Genomic DNA, 8,857 nt, shown 5'->3' on the forward strand with positions numbered 1-8,857 from the left:
ACGTTGAAGCATGTGCGTAGTGGGGAGCTTGGAGGGGATATGAGGTGGGGGGTGGGGAAGGGATAGAAAACACTCCTGAAGAAAATACAAGAGTGCAGGTTGTGTGTACTTAAACAGTCACAAAATTGTTCTACCACCCACCTGTTTCACAGTATACTTGATATTAGTAACTGCTTCACCTGGTAAGTAACAGTATCAGTCCTTTAAAAAAGACATGTTTCTGAGCCAGAGGGTCCCAGCTGAGCCACATCTAAATGTGCAGTATTGGTTCTTAAACTTCATTGTGCATATTCACCTAACAGTTTTTATGTAAAATGAAGATTCCTGGACCCCTGCCAAGGCGATTCTGATTCAGCAGTTCTACCTCATGGCCCAGGGACCTGCATCTGGGGCACTCCAGGTGAGTCTAACGCATGCAGCGGGTCAGAGCAAAACAGGCTTTAGGAAGCTGAACCTATGGTTGGTTTGTAGCTAACACGTGTTAGGCCTCCTTCTATTGGTTGGCCAAAAAGTCCGTATGTCTTTTTTCATAGGATAAAAGACACATTTTTCATTTTCACCAATAACTTTATTGATTTAGATATTTTGAGTACGCTGGCTATCTCCTGCTATTGATTTCTAGTGTATAGAGGCCAGGGGTGTTGCTCAACATCTTCCAATGCATAAGACAGCCCCACAGCAAAGAATTATTTGGCTGAAATGTCAATAGAAATTTGCAAACCAAGAAAGTTTGCAAACCGTTTTTGGCATGTTCAATCAGTCACAGCACCTTCTCTGTCTACTACACAAGCCTTTGTTTTGCATTTTTATATTTCTTGAAGTACTAAAGTACAATATGCCAAGTGTGTTGACATATTTTCTTCCATCTTCAATATTAAAATGGCTGCACAAAAATTTACCAATTTTGATAAGTTTAAACGTATGCCGATATGACAGCTGTCACAATACCATCTAACAAAATTGTTTAGAATGAAGTTAAGGACAACTAAGCACTACTGGAACAAGCATATGAAAAAAGCTAAAGCAACTTTTTGGCCAACCCAATACATCCTCTCAGACCACCTTTTATCCCAGCATTGCTGCAGAAATCAGCTTTGCTCAAGTAAAAACAGAGACGCCCCTCTCCTCAATGGTGACACCACACATCTCCAATGTTCTGTCGTGGGTCTCCTCTTATGTGGCAGCAGAGGACTCCTGCAGGAAACCACCCCCTACTCACTCAGGCACAAAACTGGAAATGTGAGGGAGGTTAACACCCCCCAGGGAGTTCCTTGACCAAGGGAGGCAGGTTCCAGTAAGTAAATGTTCCCACTTTCCCACTCCTCAGGTGGACAATTGGCTGAAGCTCATTTTGTATAATTTCCCAGGGCTTCCCAGTAGGAATGAACACCAGCCACCTACAGGGATGTCCAGCTATCTAATACACCCTTGTATTAGCTTTCCCTTGCTTCTATTCCTTCCTTCCCAGACAGCAAACTTGTTTGCTGGGATTCTATCCAAAAGTAAGATACCTACATGTGAGCCTTTGCTGTAGCTTCTGTTTTGGGGGTTCTGTGAAGGATAGCCTGAGGGACTGGGCTGGAAACAGAGGAGGTGAGCATGAAGGAGGCAGGAAGCGATGGAGCCCTGGCTGTGTTCTCCCAATGCTGCTGCATTCAGAGTGAACCCACTTTGATTTGTTTGCATATTACACTTTCCTTGTTTTATTTCTCCTAAAAATAAAGCTCTGGAGCTAAAAATATTTGGGGAAAAAAACACTCTAAAGAGAAAAAACTTAACTCTTGGAGCCATGGGCCTGAATATCATTACTAGCACAACATGAAATGAAGTGTGTAATACCCAAGACATGAGCGTTCTTGTCTACATGACAGAGGTGTTGAAAGAATAACATACAATTACTGTTAGCTGATACTGTAACACAAAATTGACAGCAGTGAGCCCTTAGTCTTAGGAAGACTAAGTTCCTTTATCCTTACAAGTGTCATTAGGTTCTTGTTTGACTGTATAAGCTTGCTCATATCAATGAGCAATTGAACAAAAACCCTACAGTTGATTGTTAGAAATTGTAGGACGTTTATTGAAAAATTTGTCTTCACTAGTTGATACTGCATCAATGGGAGTCTTTAGTTTATAATCACTGGTGAAAGGAAAAGAGAAAGAAAAGGACAAGAATTTCTCAATAAAAAAAGAAGTATGATTAGATGACTTCTGTGATCTCTCTACGAGACAAGTACCCATTTAATTCACTTTTATTCTGTCTTTTCCTTAATAATTTCTGGTTTTGATTACCTGGTAATCAGCTGTTGTCTGTGCACTTTCCTCTCTATAACACAAGGTATCTTCTGAGATTCCTACATGAGTTCTCCTGACATATGAAAGTACAATATAAAAATAAACGCTTTGTTTATTTTACCATACCCTGTAAGCCATGTTGCTGGACCCACAAACATCTCCTTGCTCCCAAATTTTGCTCTGTAGGATAAAAAGAAACCGACAGAACAAGGCCAAAACAAGAAAAAAGCTATTATGCTTCAGGCACTACGTCCATATTTTTAAATACTAAAGTATAACATACACCTGAAAAGGTACAGAAATCATAATTGTACATCTTGAGACATTTATACAAAGTAAATTTTCCCAGGTAACCATCAATCAGGCCTTGGAATAGAAGATTACAAGCATCTGAATAGCCTCCTTTATGCTACTCTCATCTAATCCTTCAACCCCAAAGACAACCAATATACTGACTTCTAATACTATCAACTTATTTTACTGGTTTCTGAAGTTTATATAAATTGAATTACATTTTGTACTCCAATGTGCCTGGTTTCCTGTATTTGCTAGTGGCAGCTTATAACAGTAGTTCATTTTCATTGCTGTATATCGCAATCAGTTGAGTAAATGTAGAACAATTAATTTATTCATTCTGCTGTAACTGAACATTTGGATCATTTCCATATTTTGCCTATTATAAAAAGTGCAGCTATGAACATTTTTGATGTGTCTTTAGGTACACTTTTTGCAATTCTGTGGGAAATGTACTTAAAGGGAAGTCCTTGGGTACATATGTCCAGCTGCATGCCAAAATGTTTTCCAAAGGATTTGGAAATTAACAAGATGGTTTAAAATTTATATGTTAATACACAGGGCCAAGTCTTGCCAAGACATTCTGGGTGGAGGGAAACCCACTGAAGTGTTATGACCCGGAATACCAAGTTTGACCTATTATAAAAAACCAGTAATTAAGACAGTGTGGTACTATCACAATAGTCAAATAAACAATGGAATATAACATAGAGTCCAAGGAGAGACAGATAATTCATAATTAGATAGATAGATCTTTGATTTCCAATCAAGGTGACACTGTTGAGCAATGTAGAAAGGATCGTCTTTCCAACAACTTGTGCTCGGTCAATATTATATCCATATTGGAAAAAACCTTATTTCCTACGTTACACCAAACACAAAATCAATTCCACATTCTACCTGAGGCTTTCAGTCTTTACCAGGTATACACTTCACTGGGAAGAATAAAGTTCTAAAGCTGAATGAGTTGTATGTGTCTTTTAATAAACTTTATTTTCCTTTGCATTAAGATTGAGATTAGTACCTTAGATAATCATCTTCAGAGAGATTAAAATTTAATATTTATGTGGATTTTGGAAAATTTATTTTCTTCTCTCTCTTTCCCCCTGCTCCTTTCTCTTTCCTCCTTTACATTCTGCCCTCCCACCACCTATCCTTTCATTTGTTCAACAACATGCATCAGATATCAGGGCAAAAATATCCAATGCCCACATACCAAATCTGACCTATAGAACTACTTTAAAATAAGTCATGTTTAAAAAAAAATTCTATTGCCAATGCGACTGTAAGATTTTTACAAAAATCTAATTATGAGGTATCTCTTGAAAATTCGTCCCATCTGGCAATGCGAGGCCAGCAGTAGGCCATGACAAGGCCTATTGAATTTTGTGAAGCACTTTCCTGCTTTACCCAGCCAGTCCTCTCGAGTGGCCTTACCCTCACTGTGCCTGCTTTACTTGTATTACCTGTCCGATTCTGTTACCATTAATGTTGAACAGAATAGTGAGATTTAAAAACATGTTTCTAAATAATTAGGGATGCATAAGTGCCAATATTGTTTTCTATTTATATACAGTTTTCAGTGTTCTACATATGGCAACTAAAATGATTTTTTTCTTCTTTTTTAGCTTTTGAAAAGATCCATTCTTGTTTTCATAGGAACATTAGCTCAAATTTGCAGATGCTGTGTGCTGCAGATAAAAGCGTTGCGTTTAAAACCATATGTCACACTGAACTATTCAACAGGCGTCAAGCCTTTCCTACTTGCAGATTTTTAAAGATATAATTTTGTGCTCAGTTAAGATGGAAAAGAGCATTAGGCTTAAAGAGAAACCTATTTACTGTGGATGCATTTTGCTAAATTATTTCACCAAATTACTAGGTAAAGAGACATTCGTATAGTAAATGAAAAGACATTTTCAATTTACATATGTCTCCTCCATATTAATCATCTGCTAGGAATTAAAATTTTGATAGCAGCAGGATAAGTGAGGACACTTGAAAGGATCTGCCTCCTGCTTATTTACACATTCGTATTGACTCTTTTAAGGTTGTAATAAGAATCTCAATTCACACAATGACTTCGAATCATTTAACAATTTAAGGGAATTTGTACTCTATTTCAGGCCATCATTATATTATGATTATAGAAAGACATAAAAGTATATTACTATTTCACAGAGGTAAAGAAATCAACTTGAGTTTTACAAAATAAGTAGTTCATAACTCTGAAAAGTCCTTCAGGAATGAAATGCATTTTACTAACTATTCTTCACTCCCATATAAGAAATTTGTACATTCTTTTCAGGTACGGAAGCACATAATGGGAGTTTCCATTTTGTTTTAAGAAAATATGACCCTAAGGGCCCTGTTCTCTTACATAAAACAACTTAATGACAACCAAACTGAATTTAGATCACAGCTTTGCACAACTGGCTTCATTCAGCTGTGTGTGTGTGTGTGTGTGTGCGCATGCTTGCACATACATGGATGTATAGAATACATATATACACATGCACATAATTTTATTTTAAGTAAATATTAAAAGACAGACAAAAACATAGACATTTAAAAGCAACCATAGATGCATCAGTGAAAAAATTTTCTTTGATGCTTCAGTGGTGACCACAACCCCAGCACCACTTGACCAATCTAAGTCTTGAAAGCATGCGATAATAAAATTGCAATGTTCTACATAAAATATTTACAATGGTAGTATGCAAAAAGAATTCATAGTCAGTTTGTGGTATATACTAACAAATCTCACATAGGGCAATTTCTAACGTATGCATGCCAGACTCACAACATTTTTCATTGCCATTAAGATCTAGTCACTTTCAGGACTGAGAGGTCACCTCCAGCTCCCCACTTTGCCCAGTCTTTGTCCCCCACACCCAGCCCGTTTTCTCTCCTCCACCTTGCCCCAGTTATTTACTTTGAGCTCTAATATCATAAAGTATGAAGACTACTGTCCTTTCCCCATACCCCATCTCTTCTTCTTCCACTGCCCCAGGGTGATGAGTGAGAAGGAAGAAATAAAAGAGTTAAACCTGAAGATGTGGAATAGGGATAGGAAACAAAAGAGATAAGGAAGAAAACCTTTATAAGCATCTGACAGTCCATTATCAGGCACAAATTCCTTCCTTTCATAGAAAGGTAGTTCTGAGCCTGTTCCTTAAAACCCTCCAGTCCTTAAACATATTTAAAGCTCTTCTAAATTTCCCTCCATCTGGCCACTGTATCTATCTTTTAAGATACTAGTCTTCAATATTCAGTAGCCTCTAGCTCCCAAGAGGCTCCCATCAGCTAATTCTCCATCTTTTTGATGTAAAAATTCTTACCAAGTCTTCTGAATTTACAACCTTGTCTTTCAATTTTCAGGAGTTGAATCAATAATACTTAATGAGTTTCAAACATAAAATATCATGAAAATTTCCTCTTACACTGGCACTATAGTGAATCCAAAATAAAATTTCCAATGAATCAATAGTCAACATGCTCCTAGTTCTGGATCATCAATGCTATTGGTGAATTGGTTTAACATTTTTGAGTGGGGGGCCCTACACATTTGTGGATTTCAGCTACGTAGACCACCAAAAGCTGCACAGCAAACCTCTGACTTGACTTCAGTCAGTTTTCCTGTTCTCTCAAGTCCTTCCAGTTTTCTTGTCATCAAATTTCAAGTGTGTATAGATGATAGATAGATAGATGATATATAGATAGATAGATAATCTGAATCCAGTCATATCTTTCTCTTTTTCTCCTGTGTTCCCCAAATGTACATGTCTCTTCCTTCTTTTAAATAAAACAACATTGCAACATAGATTATGCTATGTATCATACTTCTGTCTCCATGGAGATCATACAAATCTAATTTTCCTGCTCTATCCTATACTTCATTGTCTTTGCTGGTTTCTACACCTCAGCTGATAGAAACTGTGGTATAATAAAATATATATTTGATTTTTGTCTCATGTTCCTGGCACAGAGCTTCTAAAATCTTAGAATTTTCCTGATAGGAGTGTCTATTGTCATTCATAATGGTCCCCTCTGATCACATCTGAGTCTTTGCTAGTGAGGTGACTCAGGATGAGGCCGCTCCAGAACCTCAGGATTGGGGCAGATCACCAGAAAGATCAAACAGGTGCTTCAAGTGTGGAAACTGTCAGCCCCAACCCACACCAGCCCACCTTCTAAAGTAGGGAGAAGGGTGGGCTAGATGTTGGTTAGAAAAACTTAAACAATGAGATTCAAAGAGCTACTGGATTGGTGAACAGGTACAAGTGCTGGGAGGGTGGCCAGCCCAGAGACAACAGTGAAGTTATTCCCCCATCCTCACCATATCTTACCCTATGTGTCTCTTTTCTTTGTTTGTTCCTGTGTTAAACCCTTTGTAATGATTTGGTAAATATAAGTAAAATGTTTCCTGAGGTAGGCAAGGAATTCTAATAAATTATTAAATCTGAACATGAGAGGGGTCATGAAGAACCTTGAATTTGTAGCCAAGTTGGACAGAAGCGCAGGTAGATGGGGGCAGTATTAGAAACTTACGGTGTCTGATGTTAACTCCAGGTACTGGCAGAACAGGATTGAATTTTTGGACACTAGTTAATGTAAAGGATCAGAGATCCTTTAGCAATCTCTCAAGTTAGTTGTTTTTCTCTTTTTTCTTTGTTTCACTTTTCTTTCTTTCTTTTCTCTCTCTCTCTCTTTCTCTTCTCTTTAACCACACAACTTTAAAGACAAGCCCACAATAAATATGAGCCATTTCTTCCCTCACCTTTTTAAAAAAATCTTTCCTCCCTCTCCCTCTCCTCTCCTCCTCTCCACTTCTCCCAATCTATCATTCCATGTTTGTGTCCCTAGCAGCACTTATGACTTTTACTAAAGCTCCAAGTTTGTATTATCATCTGCCTACCTGATATCTCCAATTGGAGATTTTAAAGTCCTCTCAAACTCAACCCAGCTGAAACTAGATTTATTATCTCCCTTTTGTTAATCCACTTCTGCTATTGTCCAACCCAGTTAAAAGCGTCACCTAGGTTAATTACCCTCAATTTGCCTTTCTTCATTCTTCATGTTCAATATGGACTAAAACAAGTTGTGAAGCCCTGGGTTAGTATTTAGCTCTCTGTTTAGCTAAGATAGCTAGATAACCATAATGTTTCATTCATTAGACATTCATGAATAACAGAAGTACAGGGAACCAATTTGTATTTGGGTGTTTTATCTATGTCCCTTGTATCATCTTCAAAATCAAGAGAAGGAACTTGTAATGGCTGCGGATTTCCCTTCTAGATGAAATTCATCTAGATATTAACTTCACAGAATGCTCTTCCATAAAGATCATTATTTCCTAACTGACACACTGGATATATATTATATTCATCTAAATGAGGCTGGTGTTGGGAATGGAGTGAGAAACTGACATCATTTTTAAAAATAAATTTTATCAAAGTATGATCTTTATCCAGTAAACCATTCCTGTTTTAAGTATATGGTTCAATGAGGTTTGATAATTGGGTTACATCTGTGTAACCACCTCCACTTTCAAGGTATAGAACATTTCCATAAAATGCAAAAGTTTCCTTATTCTATTTTGCATCAGGGCTCTTTATCCCCAGGGACATTTATGCCCATTCTGTCATTTGCATTTTATGGAATTTCATATGAATGGAAAGATATTACAGGCACTTTTTTGGATCTGGCTTCTTTTGTGCAGCACAAAATCTTTTAGATTAAACCACCTGGTTGCATGCATTTTGCATTCTGTTTCTGAGTAGTTATTCCCTTTTCTGTTGTATGAATTCACCATGAACTGTTCATCTATTTGTCTAGTGATAAAGTTTTTTCTAGTTTGGGACAATAGTGAATAAAGCTTCTAAGAACATGCACATGCTTGCCTTTGGGTGGATATATGTGTCTCCATTTCCCTTGGGTAAATATCTAATAATGGAATTCTAAGGTTATGTATTAAGGGTATTTTTAACTTGTTAAGAAATTTCCAAAATGTTTCCAAGGTAGTTAAAATGTTTTTATATTCCTATCAATAATGCTAATTTAGGTAAAGATGATTATTGTACTTTACAGGTTTTCCATAATTTACTCTTTTAGGACTACTTGTTTTTGTTTTTGTTGTTATTTTACTTAGCATTTTTTATTGTATTTTTTTCATTACCATTTCTCTCCCTTATATTCCCCTCTACCTTGCCATCACCAGAAAGATCAAACAGGTGCTTCAAGTGTGGAAACTGTCAGCCCCAACCCACAC

Source organism: Pteronotus mesoamericanus, unplaced genomic scaffold (genome assembly GCF_021234165.1).
Source record: "Pteronotus mesoamericanus isolate MK-2021 breed Mesoamerican mustached bat unplaced genomic scaffold, CSHL_Meso_final scaffold_31, whole genome shotgun sequence".
Lineage (NCBI taxonomy): Eukaryota > Metazoa > Chordata > Mammalia > Chiroptera > Mormoopidae > Pteronotus > Pteronotus mesoamericanus.